Source organism: Triplophysa rosa, linkage group LG1 (genome assembly GCF_024868665.1).
Source record: "Triplophysa rosa linkage group LG1, Trosa_1v2, whole genome shotgun sequence".
Lineage (NCBI taxonomy): Eukaryota > Metazoa > Chordata > Actinopteri > Cypriniformes > Nemacheilidae > Triplophysa > Triplophysa rosa.
The window spans coordinates 15,807,599-15,827,375 of NC_079890.1; the positions used below are offsets into that span (position 1 = coordinate 15,807,599).

Consider the following 19,777-nt stretch of genomic DNA (forward strand, 5'->3'; position numbering starts at 1 on the left):
GTTTTAATGTCAAATTATGGATTTTTTGTTGGTTAACAATAACTGTATTTAGGAGGTGTTGTAGGTTATTACTATGTACTTTATATGTGAGTAATTTCAGATGACACATCTATTCATAGAAAATTATAGTACACCTGTCTCCAACAGAATGCCATATTAAGCACCTTGCTTAAGGGCATAATGATGATAGAACATAAATCTCCTCTTTTTGGGATTTGAACCCACAACCTTTTGATAATTAGCCATGTCTTTAACCATTAAGCCACCCAAGAGATACTTAGATTTGTCTCCAGATGGTAATGAAGGGAGTCCATTGTTTGATAAATAATAATAACAATACAAATATAGGCTACAAAGTTGTTTAATCACAGTTGAAAAAGATTACATGATGAACTGTCACCGCCACATTAAAATTGTATTACATACAATTAAAATAAAATGTACAATGTTAAAGAAACGTTCTTGACGTCTAATAAATCAAAACACGTTGAAGGATTGCAGGTTTGCGTGCGCTCTTCTTCGACACGCTACGGTAAAGGCTGGACTTTTGTTGTCTGCTCGAGCTGGAGACAGACAGCTGAGCGTGGAACAGCCGTGCGTTTGGAGCTTAAGGTTCAGACGCGTTACACAGCGTCTCTTTACCAAACACAACACGACAAGTGAGAAGAGTCACTCGGATTACTGTCAGCAGGGCTGAAGCACAAAAGAAATGCGCTGATGGTTCTTCTCTGTTAATGCACAAGCCAAAACATTGCATTTTCACCTTTTAAAAGCAGCAATCGTTTCGGAAGGGGCCGCACCTTCAGCAACATCATCCAGGTAGGCTTATTATTAAAGTTCATGTGCTGTATTCGAGTCATGCCTGTCTGCTCCAGTAATCCAAACAAAATCATTGAAATCGAAGATGAGACGCTAAATAATGTCATTTGCGGACAGTAATGTAGAACAACTTTTTGTGCAACAGCATCCGACTTTTCTGATTTTAGTATTTGTTGCAGAGATTATTTGTCGTTACGTAAAGCGTTATCTTAAAAGTCTCGCTGTATTTCGGCTGCTCTTATGACACAATCTTGACAGTGATGCTGCGAGTTTACGAAGAATACGCGCTCGATCTTACGATCAAAACACTTTATTTATTTTATCAATTGTATATTATAATAAATGTATTACCGCTTTATTTCTCTAGTGAATTTAACTGGACAAATATCCATTCACCATTTTCTGGGGTCATCATCAGGTAGCTCGAGTCACTCATTAAACAATGCATGTGTCCATACACCTTGTGAGCTGATATGCAACATTTTTGTGCTTAACGTGCGCGCTCTTTGAGCTACATAACTTGCGCATCTAATTAATAAATTGCTGCACGCGTCTGTGATGCTGTCTAGGTAGACAGCTCTCTAGATCTCGAGACACAGCCTGGGGCAAACAAAGAGAGCTGTTTCAGCTCATGTTGTCCGTATCGTCATGTCCATTCACACGAGTGTCAGGCTATGGAAAATAATGGCCTTACACTTGTCTTGAGGGCTATTAATTAAATTGAAACAGTGTCTTTTGAATGTGTTGCACGCTGATAAAGGATCTCAGCCTAATCTCACTGAGCAAAAAACAGCTTCACTAAAGTTTGTAATAAATTAGCCTGGTGATCCTGGTCAGCTGTATAACCACAGAAAGTCGGAAGTGAAATAAAGAACAGCTGTGTTGGTGTCATCTGCTTTCAAGCACAATGAAGATTACGTGGATAAACTCCTATTAACCTGTAACCCCTTTAAACCGAACCTGACTGTGCTGGTTGAATGCTTGAAAGTGATTGAATAATTACGTAAATGTCAGTCCTTTCACTGAGTCTCTTTTTCATTGTTTATCATTTATTCATGGTGTTATATTTTTGCAACAGAAGCATCAATGGCATCTGACATTAGTGAGAAAGAACTAACTGTGAAAGCCATTAACTCTTAATCTCAATTGTATGAGATCATAACAAATCTGAGTTGGTGTTTCAGCCTGTCAGGCACGTTGTTGTTGTGTGAACAACTTAAACAATCTGCACAGTTCTATCTTTTGCTTGCTTGTTTCTATGTTTTCGACTTTCTATCAGATACAAAATCCTGTAACATCAAACTTTAACCCTGAAGGTCTGTTTCTCTCAAGTCTGGACTCCTGTACTACTGCTGATTTAAGCTGTCTCTCTATGTAATCCGACTTGTGTAATAAAACAAAATTTGGTTAGTGGCTGGATGGACATGGTTGCTATGGATGTGCATAAACTGTATATGCAGCTCTATCTAATACTTTTGTGTGGGTTTGCTTCTCCTGTAATGTACGTGTGATATATGTGTGTGTGGGAGGGAAGAATCTGTATGAATAATCGGGACACGGTGCATTTCCATTTAGTGAACTGGGTGAGTGATGCATTTCATTGAAAGGTTTGAGAGAATTAAAAAGCATCAATTCATGTGCCATGACTGGAGAGATCTGTGCCACCCAAAAATAAGGCATGCAATATGTGTGCAATTGCATGGCAAATAATGCTAAAAAGAACATAACAGGAAAAGCGGTCTGAATAGACTTTTAATTACTCGCATAAAATTTCCAATGGTGTTTTAATGGAGTTTATTACAAATCCTTACATACTAGTACACCTTCATGTGGGTTTTTGTAGCGTGCAGTCACCTGAGTCATAGATGGTAGATAGATTATTCAAACAGCTGTCCTGGTGTGTGTGCGCGTGTGTTTTCACTTCTGCATTTTGTCTGAAGGTTGCAGCTGACAGCAGAGCAGTGTGGGAGTCGGCTGGTTTTGGTTGGCTGTCTCACAGAGAGAGAGAGAGAGAGAGAGAGAGAGAGAGAGAGAGAGAGATGAACACTCTGTAATTAGCACCCGCGGCCGCATGCTGCATTCCACCTCTGTAAATTACAGAGTGGCCTGCCTGCACTGCCAGACCCAGCAAACCTGCTCCTGTGAGTGTATCCAGACCCCCCACCCTCCCCCGGCATCGCTCACATGCATGCATCTTCAAAACTAGGATTTTACCTGCTAGCAGACTTTGCCTTTTCTTCTAGTTCGCTGCCACGGTGTTTGTTTCTACAATGCAGTAATTGGTGATGGCGGAGGCTCAGTCTCTCCGGGGCTCAGCCTGCATTGATTTGTTTGGATTTCTGCTCCCCCCACCAAGCTTCAGCACACATGCATGGTACAGAGTCCCTACACTGCTGTCTGTCATGCTCGAGTGCATATTTCAAGAGTCAGTTTGGTGTTGTACAGACCAAACTACACAGCATTTCCATAAAGCTTGTTTTTGTTCATCAATAATTGAAGGATTAATTTTAAGACATATCTTTTTGTGGGGATTAACAGGTCTGGGTGTTTGTCCTGGAGTTTGTTATTCGTTTAAAGCTTATTTATGTTAAAACAATACTGTATAGATGTAAATGAATTGCAGTTTGTGGTATTTTCAAAACCAGATTCCTAAAACCAGGATATGTGTGTGTGGTAAAGGGTAAACCTACGTTGTGGGACCGAATGTCCCCCACACCATAATAAAACCAGTCATTTTTTAACTTGTGGGTAAATTTTTTGGTCCCCATGAGAGAAACGACTTCGAGATCATACGAATGTAAAAATGCAGAAAGATTTCTGTGAGGGTTTAGGGGTAGGTTTTGAGGTAAAGGAACAATATGTCATTTTCGATGCTAGAGGCTGCAAAACAAAAACAAAGCGTAGCTTGATAACGCTGTGAAGAATCCTGGAATGATGGTTGTTGTTTTCCTGACCTCCACTGGCAATGGAAATCAATCCGACGGGACTCACAAATCATGTTCGTGGATGACATAAAGTTTTATAAGCGTTATGTTGTAACGTAAGCCATCAAAGTGGCTTGTTAGAAACAGAGTGACGTCCCATCTAACGTACCTGGACCGGACCATATTTGTTGCCACGGCTTACCAAATAATAACGTTCCAGTGACGTAACTTTGTGATTCTCATATTCGTCCTGACGGCGTAACATTAGACGTTGCTGGGACGTGGTGATTACATCCTGAAGACTCCTGAATTGGAGTAATTCTCTATTCAAATATGTATAAAGCACAGTATAACGATTAATAAAACTCAACACAGCACTGTACATCACAATCATTTTTTATTCATGCTGTAGCACATGACATAAATAATCAACACAATATAGAGGATTTAAAGCGGATATTTATTGACAGAGATGAATAAACATTATCTTTAAGCTTAACATTATATTCTTGTCTTACCACATAAGTTTATAAGAACATAAGAACCTCCACTGTGATGAAGTGCTTTGAAAGATTAGTAAGAGACTTCTTCACTACCTGACACCCTGGACCCGTTGCCACAGAGGATGCAATCGCACACCTCCATCACACAGTCCTGAACCATCTGGACAACAGAAAAGGGAATTGCGTTAAAATGCTGTTCGTCGAATACAGTTCAGCATTTAACACCATAATTCCCTCCATACTCACCTCCAAGCTGGAAGTACTGGGACTCAGCCCATCGCTTTGTTGCTGGATCTCAAACTTCCTGACAGACAGACCGCAAGCAGTACGGGTGGGCAAACACGTCTCACCTGCCCTCACCCTCAGTACTGGAGCTCCCCAAGGTTGCGTTCTGAGCCCCCTGCTGTACTCACTGTACACATGACTGTGTAGCCACTTCCAAATCAACCACCATTGTCAAGTTTGCTGACGACACGGTTGTGGTGGGCCTGATCTCCAACAACGACGAGACGGTCTGCTTTAAGGAGATTAAAAGACACACCACACCTGGAGACATGGTGCCAGGAAAACAATCTCCTCCTGAATGATAGTGGACTTCAGTACAAAGCAGGAGAGGAGGAACTACCAACCAATCACGTTCAACGGGACCCCAGTGGAGAGAGTAGACAGTTTACGATATCTTAGGGTTCACATCTCACAGAACCTCTCATGGTCATGTCACATCCACCACACAGTTAAGAAGGCCCGGCAGCGTCTTTTCTACCTCAGACGCCTAAAGGACTTTAAACTGCCCTCTCAGGTGCTCAGGACTTTTTACACCTGCATCGTTGAGAGCATCACAGCCTGGTTCGGGAACAGCACCCAGCAGGACAGACGAGCTCTCCAGAGGGTGGTGCAGTCAACTGAGCATTCCATCCGCACTGAGCTTCCTGACCTGCACACCATCTACACTAGACGGTGCTTGACGAAGGCCAGGAGGATAGTGAAAGACCTCAACTATCCCAACAATGGACGGTTCTCTCTGTTGCGGTCAGGAAAGCGTTTCCGCTCCTTGAAGGCAAATACAGAGAGAATGGGGAGGAGCTTTTTCCCTCAGGCTATCCGGGCCCTCAACCAGAACTCTCCTGCGTAACACACTCATACGACAACAGGACTGTTTTGCACACACATATGCATACATTGCACATTATACATAATTGTATACTACATATATTTACATATATTGCACAGCACCTGCACTTTACATGGACACTTCCCCACTCCCCTACACTATTTACAGTATATATAGTTTATATATAGTTTAACCTTCCTTCCTTTCCTATCTCTTTTCTATTCTTATTCGGACAATCGAAAAAGCATTTCACTGCATGTCGAACTATGTATGGTTGTGTATGTGACGAATAAACTTTGAACTTGAACTTGAGTTTAGCTGGTTGTCCATTTTTAGAAACAAAAATCAAAAGCTTCTTTAGTCACACTCACAAACATCAGGGTCCATTCATTTAAACATGCCAATTGAAAATCACTAAAATATGTGGTTACTCTCACATATGTAAGGTATAAAGTAAAGAAAGATTATTAATAAACTGCTAAAGCAATATAACAGGCAGTGAGGTAAAAAGAAATGCCTGTTTAACGTTTGAAATGATGCGAGCACACAGTTCTTTGCAGAACAGAGAACGCGCGCAGCTGCTGGAGACGCGCACGCACATATCGGATGGTGCACTAAATAAATAGATGCAGTTTTAATTGTGGTATAGAATTAAACTCCTGTTTAATAGCTGTCAGAAGTCGGATTTATAGCATTCGTCTTGACATTATAACAGATTTTACTCTGATCATAAATTTTCCATACATTAACATAATAAATTGAAATGACCAGATTCATTAATCAAATGACCAGTGTCCAGGTTATCTGAAGACCAGTACATCACGTAGCTACAACGTTCTCTATGGGATTAATTCACGACATTATTTGAGGACGTGGCTAGGACGATTCTGGAATGTAAGCAAAAATTCTAAGAAATGGAACGTTGCCAAAGACGTCCTCATAATGTGGTCACAAGGTAATGTCACGGTGACCAAATGAAGATGAACTGGCAACGTCGTCAGAACATACTGTGTTTGCTGGGGTACTAGATGCTATAACTACTAGCGGTGAAACGGATCGCGGTTGATCCGTGATCCGTACGGATCGTGCTCTACGGTTCCGAAAACATGTGACCCCTAGATTAACTTTACGTTTATTCATCATAAAGTAAAAGATAGTGTAATAAAGTTCAATAGAAGGGAAGGAAGGAGGCGGGAACCGGCGAACATTAACAAACTTTAATTCAAAAATAAACAAAAAATAATCCAAGAATAAAAGACCGGCAGCCACCTCACGGTCGACTGCCGGCCACACAAACATAAACAAACTTAACAGTTTCTGGGCCCAGGTCCTCTCTCTCGATGGTCCGGTCGCTCGTCCTCTTATGCTCCCGAGCTCCCCCATGAGGCATGCACCGCCTTACCCGCCCACGGCTCTCGCCCCGCCTTCCTCGCTACAGATAGTTTTAGCGCGCACACACAGCGTACTAGTGCATTCCTGCGTATATCTTTACTTAAATTATTATTATTATATTATACATATACATATACACAATATTATACATGCTGACATTTTTTAAATCATGATGTTAAATAATCTGTTAAATTAATCTGTTGATATCTTCAGGGTACTTTCACACCTTTATTTTTATAAAATTCTTTAACATTCCCTATTTTTGAGCATTTTATTGATTGCATAAACAAGTTATTATTATAATATAAAAAATAAAACTATGATGAGCATTTACATTAGCTGATCTGAAAAATTATCCAATCCGTGACCCAAAATCTGTAATTTTTTTGTTGTTGAAAGAGATAGTTTTGTGATCCGTTGCACGACTAATAACGTCTCGGTTACGTTTGTAACCTCGGTTCCCTGATGGAGGGAACGATACGTTGTGTCGAACCGACAGATGGGGTTCGTCCTTGAGAACCAATCACTTCCGACTTCTTAGAAAAGGCCAATGAAAATTGGCGAATGAAATTTGCATGCCGGACTCCGCCCCCGGATATCCGGGTATAAAAGGAGACAGCGTGCCTCATTCATTCACCTTAGTTCTGAGGAGCCTGAGACCTCTCACGACTGCTGCAGTGGACAGCACGTGTTGCGGCAAGAGGACACAACGTCTCGTTCCCTCCATCAGGGAACCGAGGTTACAAACGTAACCGAGACGTTCCCTTTCTGTCGGTCTCTCGACGTTGTGTCGAACCGACAGATGGGGTTCCAATGGAAAACGCCATAACACTGTGCCCTGTCACAATCTCAACGAAGCGACGGTGACTGGCCTGGGCGTGTCAGCCGTGACGCTACCGCGAAATTGTAACCTACCAGTGGGTAGGTAGGGGGTCCCAGAGCTTTCTTGAAAGGTGGGAAGGCCCCTACCTTCGGCCTCACAGGCGGCAGCCTTGTTTCTCTAACAGCGAGAAGCCTCCCGGAACCGTAAGGCCACTGGGTAAGCGCTACTTCCTCAAGCGGGGGATGCGCTACAGAGACCACTTCCTACCACAGGGAGGAGACTAGTGGAGATACCAACATGGTCTCACCGATGGGGGAGAACTCATGGGAAGAAAGTGCGGACTGAAGGAGTTAACCGCGAGGTGGAGGTCCACCTAAGGAGGTCATGGGTTACCAAGGTGGGAACCAGCATGAGGATACATCAGATGGAACCGCCCTGCTGGGGGGTTGCAACGTCTGGTAGCACTAGGTCTGGTTAGAGCTATGTTGCGAATAACTCAGGTGATACCCGGCCTAAGGGGCAGGGCTGCTCTGCCCAGCCCGCCCACAGGAGGTGCTTGCTAGTGATGGATGGAGTGCCTGTTCTTCACCCAGTGGGGGAAGAAGGGAGGCTAGTAGTACGCTGACCCCCTAGGGTCAGGTACTGTCATAGGCGTACACCCTACCGGTCGCCGGTGTTGCCTGATGCCCGCAAGACTCGCCGACCGGTTTTACGCGAAGGCTGTAGGACCTCGCGAAGGTGATGGGTGTAGCCCAACCCGCAGCTCTGCAGATGTCTGCCAGAGAGGCGCCTCGAGCCAGTGCCCACGAGGAGGCTGTACTCCGTGTGGAGAGAGCTCTCACCCAGTGGGCGTAGGCGAACTAGGACAGGTACGCCATAGTGACGGCGTCCATGATCCAATGCGCCAATCTCTGTTTGAGACAGCCCTCCCTGCTGATCTCCAAAACAGACAAAGAGCTGCTCAGAGCTTCTGCGGCTCTGCATGCAGTCCAAGCAGAGGCGCAATGCGCGTACTGGACACAACACGGATGGGGTTGGGTCTTCCTCCCCGGTGGGGAGCGCCTGTAAGTTCACCACCTGGTGTCTCGGGGGAGTGGTGGGAACTTTGGGCACGTAGCCGGCCGGGGTCTCAGGATAGCGTGAGAATAACCGGGCTCGAGTTCTAGGCAATCTGTGGACACGGAGAATGCTTGTAGGTCCGCTACCCTCTTGAGCGTCCTCCCGAGAGCCGTCTTCATCGTGAAGTGAGAAAGAGCGGCATCTCCGAGGGGTTCCAGGACCGCATCAAGGTCGTAAGAGGGTACGGAGCGTGGGTGAGGTGGTAGCCTTCCCGCGCCCCTTAGGAACCAAATGATCAGGTTGTGCTGTCCTAGAGACTACCAGCAACTGGGTCGTGATGAGCGGCAACAGCGGCTACATACACGTTCAGTGTGGAAGGGGATAGATTATTCTCGAGTCTCTGGAAGGACCGCACCCACTTGATCAAGCAACTACGCGGGTCTTCTCTTCGAGAAGAGCACCAGGATGAGAAGAGGCACCACTATAGGCGTATCGTCACCTAGTGGCCAGGGCCCTAGCCTGTGTAGTGGTCTTAACCGCCGCAGGGGTTAGGCCACTCAGGATCTCCTCGTTCCGTCCAGGGGCCAGACATGGAGGTTCCAGAGGTCTAGCCCGTGATGCCATAACGTGCCCTTCCCCTGGGAAAGCAGGTCCTTCGTCAGGGGAATCGGCCAGGGGGGAGCTGTCGTCAAGAGCATTAGCTCCGAGAACCAAGTCCGGTTGGGCCAGCATGGCGCAACTAGTACACTTGATGCTCCTCTTCCCTGACCTTGCACAGGGTCTGTGCAATGAGGCTCACTGGGGGAAAGACGTACTTCCGCTTGTCCCACTGCCAGCTGTGCGCTAGAGCCTCCGTGCCGAGGCAGGGAGTACCTTAGCGGCAATGGGTGGTGTCCAAGGAGGCGAAGGGGTCTACCTGAGCCCGCCCTGACTGTCCCCAATGAGCTGGCTACGCGGGGGTGGAGTCGCCACTCTCCGCGAGGCGTCAACTGACGAGCACATCGGCTGTCTGGTTCAGGTCACCTGGGTTATGTGTGGCCCTGCGGACTCCACAGGAGGAGGCGTCAGGCGAGTCGTGTTAGCTGCCATAAGCGAACGCCACCCTGGCGGTTAAAAATGCTACGGCAGTTGTGCAGTCCGACCGGACCAGCACGTGCTTGTTCTGCACGAGAGGTTGTAACCCCTTCAATGCGGGTAGCACATCCAACAACTCTAGGCAATTGATATGCCTGCGCAGACGGGGGCCCGTCCATCGCCCCGACACTGCGTGCCCGTTGCACACGGCACTCCAACCCTGCAGGGAGGCGTCTGTCGACCCTGACGCATCTCGCCTGCCCGAGAGAAACCCCCGTCAGTAGAAAAGGTCATTGAAGACCAAGGGGTTAGGGTGCGTCGGCAGAAAAACGTAATCACCATCCGCCTGCTGCCGGTGTGCCTCGCTCTCCAGGGAACTCGACTCTGTAGCCAGTGTTGGAGCAGTCTCATGTTCATCATCCTGAGGGGTATCACCACCGTCGAGGATGCCATGTACCCAGGAGCCTCCTCCCGCTGACTGCTTGAAATATTCCAGGCAGTTCAACACTGACTGAGCGCAGTCGCGCTGTAATGGAGACAGAGTTGAGTTCCATACCAAAAAAGAGTATGCTCTGCACAGAGGAGAGCTTGCTCCTTTTCAGTTGACCTGTGGTCCCAATCGATCTAGGTGCCGAAGCACTAGGTCCCTGTGTGTACATAACAGATCTCACGAGTGTGTCAAATGAGCCAGTCATCGAGATAGTTTAGTACCCGCACACCTCTCTCCCTGAGGGGAGTGAGGGCGGCTTCCACGATCTTCGTGAAGACTCGTGGGGACAGGGACAGACCGAAGGGGAGGACTCTGTACTAATATGCCTGACCCTCGAAAGCGAACCATAGGAACGGGCGATGACGAGGGAGAAAGAGACATGAGAGTAAGCGTCCTTCAGGTCGATTGCCATGAATCCATCTTGACATCTGACAGATGCCAGGATGCGCTTCTGCGTGAGCATCCTGAACGGCAGCTTGAGTAGGTGCCTGTTCAGGGTACGCAGATCTAGCGACCCCCGCTCTTTTGGGGACGATGGAAGTGCGGGCTGTAAAACCCGTTGAACATCTCGGCTAGAGGGACGAGCACGATCGCTTCCTCACCAGAGGGGTGGCGACCTCGGCCCGAAGCACGGGGCATACTTGCCTCTGCTGAGGTTAAGAGGATGCCCCGAAACTTGGGCGGGCGTCTGGGGAGTTGGATCCGAGAGACAGACCGTATCCCGTAGTCACCGTGACGGTTTGGGAAGCTCTTGTCAGGCTCCCAGGGACCGACAGGGAGACTAGCGGTACGTTCTGCTTCATTGACCTCCCGGGGGTGGTTCGATGGCTGGCAGTACGGATCCCTCGCCGTGGGGGGGACCCCCGGGGAGGAGATCGGCTCTGCAGTTTTACCTGTCTGGCGAAGATGTAGCACAACGCACCATCGAATGAGAGTGCTTAGGCTGATGATTATCCTTGACATTGGGTCTTGCCGCAACGTCGAGTTGCCGAACACCGTCGTGTAGAGGGTGAGAGCGGCTGTGATAATACCCAGACGATGATGTGGCACAAAGCACCGTCGATTGAGAGTGCTTAGGCTGCTGATTATCCTCGACATTGGGTCTCGCCGTGACGCAACGTCGAGTTGCCGAACACCGTCGTGTAGAGGGTGAGAGCGGCTGTGATAAACGCCCAGAGAGGGAGAAAACTTTTAGAAAGGTATTCTCGAACTCCCTGGGGTCTTCCCATGAGGGCCGCATTGGCTTTCACCGCGGCTGCTGATGGGGTGGTGGTCTCCTCTTCGATGTCTCGAAGAGGACCAGGGCTGCTGGGAAGCAGACGGTGCACGGGATCTCGGCGGCCAGAGGGCGGTCGAGTCGCGGCTGGGGAGGACATACGTGATATCCTCTGTCTGCTCCCTAACTGTCGAACTCGACAGTATCACCAAACAGCCCCCCCTTGCGAGATGGGTGCATCGAGAAAGCGGACTTTCTCAGAGTTACTCACCTGTGCAAGGTTCAGCCAGAGGTGTCTCTCCTGGACCACAAGTGTGGACATCGCCCGACCCAGGGCCCGCGCGATCACCTTGTTCGCCCGAGAGCGAGGTCGGTGAAGCCGCGGAGTTCCTGCATAAGCGCTGGGTCGGTCTTACCCTCGTGGAGCTCTCTCCGCGCATTGGCCTGCAGGAAGGCCATAGCATGGAGAGAGGGGACAGCTTGGCCCGCAGCAGAGTAAGCTCTCGACACCTCAGATGCCGAAAAGCCTACGTGCTTTGGACGGGAGTCTAGGTCGAGCCCCGGGGGGACATCGACGTATCCTCTAGCTGCCCCACCATCGAGGGAAGAAAGGGTGATGGAACTAGTTGACGTGTACGCGCCGAAGGGGGCGTTCCAGGTCGTACTAGGTTCCTCATGCACTTCCGGGGGAACACGGCACTGAGGGCGAGTGCGGCTTGGAGCCGCTCTCAAGCCCGATGTACCGTGTATCCAGCCGCGAGCGTTGGGAGAGGCAGTGCGGTGCACCGCAACCCAAAGCCGGCGGCCCGGGAAAGCATGGCTGACATTTCGACATCCGCTTCTTCCTGATCTCGACCCCCCGAGGGAGGGAGCTTCAAGGAATCGTCGGAGTCTGATGCCAGTAAGTCACCCTCCGATGCTGCAACAGACATCTCATCATCACGTACCGTGTCCGATACGTGATTGAGGAATAAGACGGCGGACCGTCTTATGGGGAACGGTCAGACGAGCAAGGCGAGGTGCGAACGGTCCGCGAGCCAGTGGCTGACGGATTAGCGCTCACAGTAATCCTCATATCACCCTCGCTGCTCGCCGTAGCGGGCGGCAGGGCCGTAGTCCTGCCGTCACGGAACGGGAAGCAGACAAGGTGGTGGCTGAGTCCCGTGGGAACACAGCCACCCGTGACGCAACGTCTGAATCGTCAGCCGCCCGCAGTGCGGGCAGGACGTATCCACAACATCTGCCCCAGCGTACTGGAAGCAGACATCGTGTCCGTCCCCCTCCTCGATGAGTGTGTTGCACCCACGAGAACAGCGGGACATGCCACGCTGGAGAAATTTGCTCTTTTAGAGAAAAAAACTCGAACACTTCTGGAACCGCCGAGACGCCCAGGGGAAGTCGCTGCAGGAAGGGACAGTCCGCTGCACCACGTCGTAGAGCCGGCAGTCTTGTGCGAAGTCTGTTGATCATGAGCGAAGGCTCCGAAGAACAAAAGGTGAATGAATGAGGCACGCCATCTCCCTTTTATACCCGGATATCCGGGGGCGGAGTCCGGCATGCAAATTTCATTCGCCAATTTTCATTGGCCTTTTCTAAGAAGTCGGAAGTGATTGGTTCTCAAGGACGAACCCCATCTGTCGGTTCGACACAACGTCGAGAGACCGACAGAAAGGGAACTATTACTTCACTTTTTTCGTGAGATTCACTGTTTTGCCATGAATTGTGTTTGACTGCTTTCAGCGCTGCGCAGATTAGTCTGCTTATGCCAACAAGGTATGGCAAGTGACTCAACAGTACTGCTTTCTAATCACTCTTGTGATTCCTTGATGTCATATGGCAGTCGGTCTAAACAAGACCTCAAACACATCTATGATGTCTCCAGCGGAAAACAGTGAAGCTGTTTTAAAAGTGAAGCTGAGGATAATGCAGATGTGACGCCGTTGACATGCAATGCAATGAGGAGAGGTGAGGCCAAGTATGGTGTTCCATACTCGGAATTTGTGCTCTGCATTTAACCCATCCAAGTGAACACACACCCAGAGCAGTGAGCGGCCATTGCTGCGGCGCACGAAGAGCAGTTGGTTGCTCAAGGGTCTCACCTCAGCCGTGGTATTGAAGGTGGAGGAGAGCGCTGATCATTCATTCCCCCACCTACAATTCCCGCTGGTACTGAGGCTCGAACCGGTAACGTTGGGGTTACAAGTCCGAGTCTCTAACCATTAGGCCACGACTAGTGTTACACTGGTTAAAATTGTAAATATCTCTGAATTTAAACAAGTGAAGTTGCACAACTGAACAAAATCTATATGACACAGTGGTGCTGGTTTATGAACATTTTAAATAAAACATCATATATATTGTGCCCTTAAGGCACACATAAAAAATAAACACTTTGTACAGTATTAAAGTGCAGTATAAAACACACAAATGTGTGTGTGTTTACTTTACTCTTCTGTTTACGTGTACATGTGTAAGTTTGGGTCTGTGTTGATGGATGGGACAGAGTAAATGGCTGTGACCCTGACAGAAGACCCAGCCGAGAAATCATATGAGCTGTGTGACATTGTCTGTGTGTGTGTGCAAGAGATGAAGTGCAGGTTTGTTTGTCTGTGCCTGAGTATAGCATGTCATATAGGACAAGTGGCATCTCTTCCTTCCCCCTCATACTCTGATTTTTCTCTTGGTAGAATGATAATAGCAGTTAAAAATAAATTCTCTTTTTTTACTGTGCAAGCTGAACATAGTGTTTCTATAGAATATGTCAATATGTCATAGTAATAGTATACTGTATATATATATATATATATATGTGTGTGTGTGTTTTTATAGCGTAAATCTGTAAATCCAGCTGCATATTGTGCCCGTGTAGTGCATGTCTATGGGTCTGGCTGAGTAGAGTGCGTATATAAAGCTTTCATAATGTTATTTCTCTACGGTCTCATCAGCTGACTCAACTGAAGAAGATTTGCCAAACTGCAGTTTCCTGTTTATATTAGTCCTTCCTGTGTTGCAAGTCTTTCATTTGGGCTAGTTAACATAAAAGGTCAGCTAATGAAATACAGCGATGGCTTAAGATCATCAAACTCTGAGAAACTCAGTTTGTCCTACTGCACAAGTTTAGACTGCACCAGACTGGCTTCTTCATATGCAGACATGTTGCATTTGATGTGAGTTATATACGGAAATATGAAACTTACAGTATTACCACAATGCAAGGGTTTTCTGGATGGTTACTGTTATCTGTTAGGTCTTCTAAAGGGCTTTTCACACTTGAAATCGTTAACCCGGGTTATTCTTAACCCCAGGTAAACAGAATCCTGGGTTATCTGTTTCACGTTTCACACTGCTTATAATTTACCAGGGGTTAAAAGATAACCCTGGGTATTCATAACCTGATGTTTCACACTGTACATCACTAATCCCTGGGTTAACATTCTTCTTTGCATATGTGTGGTGTCAACAGTCATGATTGGATAAATACTGCAGCGTCAAACTGATTGAATAAAAATAGTGCGTGGTCCCTTTAAATAACCGAATACCTAGTTGTTCCGCATCCGGGAAAATATGATGCCTCGCAAATGCTTTTTGGCTGTTTTAAAGGAACAATACTGGGTTTTTAGGAGGATCTATTGACAGAAATGCAATATAATATACAAAACTATTTCTTCAGAGGTGTATAAAGACCTTACATAATGAACTGTTATGTTTCTAATACCTTAGAATAAGCAGTTTATATCTACATACAGAGCGGCCCTACATACATTGAATTCGCCCTAAACGGACAAACAACTCTACAACGCGCGTTTCCTCTCCCCTATAGTGGTGAAACAGATCGCGGATGATCCGTGATCCGTACGGATCGTACTCTACGGTTCGGAACGCATGTGACCCGCAGATTAAATGTAAGTTTATTCATCACTAAGAGAGTAAAACGTGCTCTCTCTACAGTTTTAGCGCCAACACGCTCTCGCTCTCTCTCCAGTATCTGGACGAGTACAATATTAAAGCGGTTACAGATAACCAATGACACTCAAAACAGCTCCGTCACACAGCTAATATTAGAACATAAACAACAACATCTTGGTTCTAACAAACAGAAAAAACAACGTTACTCACATACTGATCCGAATCAAAGCAACCTCCTCGGGGGTGATTTTAAGACAATCTTTCTCTCCAACGTCTCTCTGCTGGAAAGTATCTCCATAGATATCTGTGAGTATCTCTGCTAAAAGCCTTAGTACCGTGGGTCCTGACGCGTCTCTGCTGGAACGTCTTTATAATATTAACGCAGGTCCTTGCTCCTGCCTGACTTTTCATACCTAAAATCCACAGACCTTTTATTTTATGTAATACATAAGACTTCACTCTTTCTACAGTCTTTCTAATGCCCGCATTATCTCTTCCCTGTGTCAACATGAGAACGACATCTTTTTGTATTATGGTGGCCACCATCGTGTTTGGACAGAGCGATTCGTTGCAAATCTATAATACAACGCTAGTGGCCGCTGTAAATCAAAAACTGCGCCTTTAAGCCGCCTAAGACGTTACTTACTCAAATAAATAAAAAACTCAAAGGATCGTTTACACAGCTTGTGAAATGAGAAAGCACCGTTCAGTTTTTGATTGGGTGTCCGTTGCTAAGCGTCTGGTCGTATCATTCTACCCCCGCTTCGTTTCGCACTGCACACGTTGGCACCGCAATGCGGGGTTAACCCTGGAAAAGCGGTGCTAACCCTGCTTCGGAGCAGGGTTTCATAACCCCGGGTAAAATGCGGGGATAACCCCACTTCAAAATTATGAGTGTGAAAACGTACGTTTACCCGAGGTTAAAAACAGGGTTTACCATGAAGATAACCCAGAGTTAAGTGCAGTGTGAAAAGCCCTAATGTGTCTTAAGTCTTCTAACCTAACTTTGCTAGGTTACAGGCTACATGATTCGAAGTATCACTCATGTCTGTGTTCTTTGAAGTTAAAGTTTAATTTAGGATTACATTTTGTATTGTAGCCTAGGCGTCAATACTGTAACAGTTATTCTTGCCTTTACAAGGACCACTTTATAACTTAGAGCACCACTTTGTTTCCATTTCTAACTGTGTAAAGAACTTTCAGTGAATAAAGCGAGCTGCTCTTTTACTGTAATGTGTTTTACCGCAGATGCACCGGTCCATGACCCATGCGTTTGAAAAGCACTCTCTGTGCTGAAGATGACATTGAGAGGGGAAGGCTCAACATTATAAGTTTGGCTCTTCTGCTAGGCCTGCCGCTGAGAAGGCCCCCTGAGAGCCCCACAGCAGTTAGGAGACATCAGACAACATCCATAATTTATGACAGAGATAGAGATGCGGCTTGCGGCTTGTTTTTGTGTCTAAGTTGTGCCCTCACGCACTCGCTCTATAACAAATGAATAGTGAGCGCATTTCCTCCTGCTGTCTTTCTCTCTGTATCTTTCCTCTCACGCTCTGATGTTTTGCTGTGCCCCATAAATCAAGTTATGAGACTAGAATAGGGCATTATAGAACAAAGTTTTTAACTGTTTAAGTAATTATGTGCCGTGGTGGGACATGAGTTGAGTTTTTTAGAAATTCCACAGATAGGGTATAAATAGTGTCTTAAATAGGTTTTTCACTTTTTTAACAAATGGTCATTGAAATTTAATAGAAGTTGAAGATTGAAGTTTAATTAAATTATTTCTATTTAAATATTCAAAATCAGGAGTGTGATTTTTTTAAACCTAGCACTAAACCTTAAATAAACATAACAGACAAAACAGAACAAAACTATAAAGATTTTAAAAATAATAACCACACCAGAATGTGTAATAATGTTGTGAATTAGGGGACTTGCTAATTTGAGAAAAAACTGCTTCCTATTTATTTTTTATCCCAACTGTACCAGTAACGCTGTGTCTGTAGACACCAGACACAACCGGCGCGTCGCACCGCATCCAGTGTGGACAAAATTATAAATGGGTTCTAATGCGTTTCTAATGTCTTTTGTCGCGTCATGCCAGTGGCGTCCAGTGTAGACACAGTGTAAGTGACAGCTGTAGGTTTAGATGAGGCCAGACTTTAGGGGTTGGTCCAGGCCACAGAGCTCCATAATTGTGCGTCACTCTCTGTCCTGTCTCTCCTACTCTTTCGCTCTTTCAGCTCACTGCTTTATGATGAAGTGCAGAGCGTCATAGTGTTTTGAACTGACGTGTGGCTGTCACCTCAGTATGCCATCAGAGACAGTCTTCAAAGGCTCCAGAATGCTGACGTGAACAATCCTCTGAGTTTATGACATCCCAGAGCCCATGTTTCTGCATCTCACAATCTGTCTGTGCCTAATTTCTGCTCTCTTCATCTTCTCCATCTCTTTCTCTGTTCACTGTCAGTCATCCGAGGCTGTCAGTACCCATCTGTGGGTGAGAGAAACTCTCTTTGGGTAGGGTAGAGATTCTTGGAAAACGTGACTAATTTGTTTCCAAACTCATCGGGGCTACCTGAAAAGAGACAAGTAGAAACTCATACAGAAACTGTTTCTTATGAGAAACATCCACACTTGCATATGTGTCATTTCAGTTTAGTTTTTACGTAGACCAAGAATCAAAATCCACAAACATTATGTATCCTTTCATTTTTTTATCATAAATGTGTCTCTGTGTAAGTGTTTTTTTAATCCTGTCCTTAGTGTATAATGCTGCTATTTATGTAAGGGATAATCCACGGCTAGCCGTGCATTTCGCGTCGGGTGGTTGCATCTGCTAAATGCATTAAAATCCTTTAATGCACGGCTAGCCGTGGATTATCCCGCTTATACCATGGTTATTTGCCAAGTTAAAGCTTTTATTGATGTTTACAGTGTCATTTTAGATCAAACAGGTGAAAATGACAGTTATTTTGTCAGTTAAATTTCAAATGTAATCAAACTAGGGCTGTCACAATTATTAAATAATCGTCTCATCGCGATTGTTTGACCTCATCGCGATGGTTTCAGATCATCGCAATTATTGCACATCTCTATAGAAGACACTAGGGGGAGCTGTAGTGCATCTGCATATTTTATTATATATATTGTAACTAAAGCATGGTAATACTTGTAAAATGTACCACCACAACACAATCACTTTAAAAAAAACTAAAGCATATATCATAAAAATAACCTGCAGTACAATTTAATATTATTTCAGTGTGAAAACCAGTCTACCAAAATCTCATTAACATAGAAGTAAACTTTTATTCTAGTCTTGCAAGTAAGAAAAAAACAGACTAGACGCTTTTCTATGACTGATAGCATTTTAATGGCTTCAATTCACTCCTGATCAATTTACTTAATTTACTAGTATTTGGTGGTTGTATTATTGACAGGTAAAAGCCTAAACCTTCAGTATGATGACCCAATTTTTTCCTATGTATTTCCAAGAAAAAGAACATAGTCTTTATATTCAGAACAATATGGTCGTTTCAAAGCTGAATAAAAAATGTATGAGAATTAAAAGTCAAAGCTCTAAAACAGACAATTAATCGTCATAATCGCAATGATTTATTAGACAATTAATCGTCAGCCAAATTTCATAATCGTGACAGCCCTAAATCAAACTTACTGGAGCTACCTGTGCGTTAAAGGGTTTTAATGCACACCTTCCAGCCAATCAGAATCGAGTATTCAAACACACCATGGTGTAAATACTTTTAAAGAATACATGACAAAAAAGTAGTCACACTAAAAACATGTCACACTTCTTTGGCAGCTGTTAAAAATTGAGTGAATGAGTCATTAGTTAACACTTTGACTGTACACTGAGGTGTCTCTAAAAACTTTTGGCTGATGCTCTGTGAGAGCGAAACCAAACGTTGACTCATCAACATAATGTTCTCTCCAGTCCCACTGCCTGCCCTACAAACCCCTGCCTTTACTTATCCTCCCTGTAGATCCAACAAATTAGGATAACTCTCTTCCTTAAGGCCTAGTTAACTTAAAATGTCCCTGGGAATTTGGTGTCTGCGAGTTGGCCTGTTTTAGTATTCCTGCCTTGTTCAGAGCCTCATCCTAAATACGACTAGGAGAGGGAGATTTGTATACAAGACTTCCTCAGAATAGGTGCATGGCTCTAAAATCTAGTCTAAGTTGTGTCCAAACTGTCAACGCAAATGCTCACTGGAAAAAAATGGGTGGATGAGGAAAGAAAGCGTCAGACTCCAGACAGACCACCTCAGTTCCACAGGAGCCAGACGAAGCCTTCGGTCGGTTGTTGTTCTTCACCTCGCCAAATATCTGCTTTGTGTGATGACAAATAGGGGAATTTGGACCTGTCTGAAATATGCTTTCTATTTTCCTCCTCTTTTTCTCATGCTCATGTTCATTCATGCTATGAGATGGTGTGA

The 19,777-nt window shown here is 45.6% G+C and overlaps 1 protein-coding gene across 1 annotated transcript in view; it reads left to right on the forward strand.

Moving 5' to 3' along the window:
- Positions 1-587: 587 nt before the first annotated feature.
- The window catches only part of dok4 (docking protein 4), a 55,355-nt gene continuing 36,165 nt past the window's right edge, over positions 588-19,777 (forward strand). The window contains exon 1 of the mRNA XM_057342932.1: positions 588-819. The gene's annotated coding sequence lies outside the window, so the exon portion shown is untranslated. The remainder of the gene's footprint in view (positions 820-19,777) is intronic.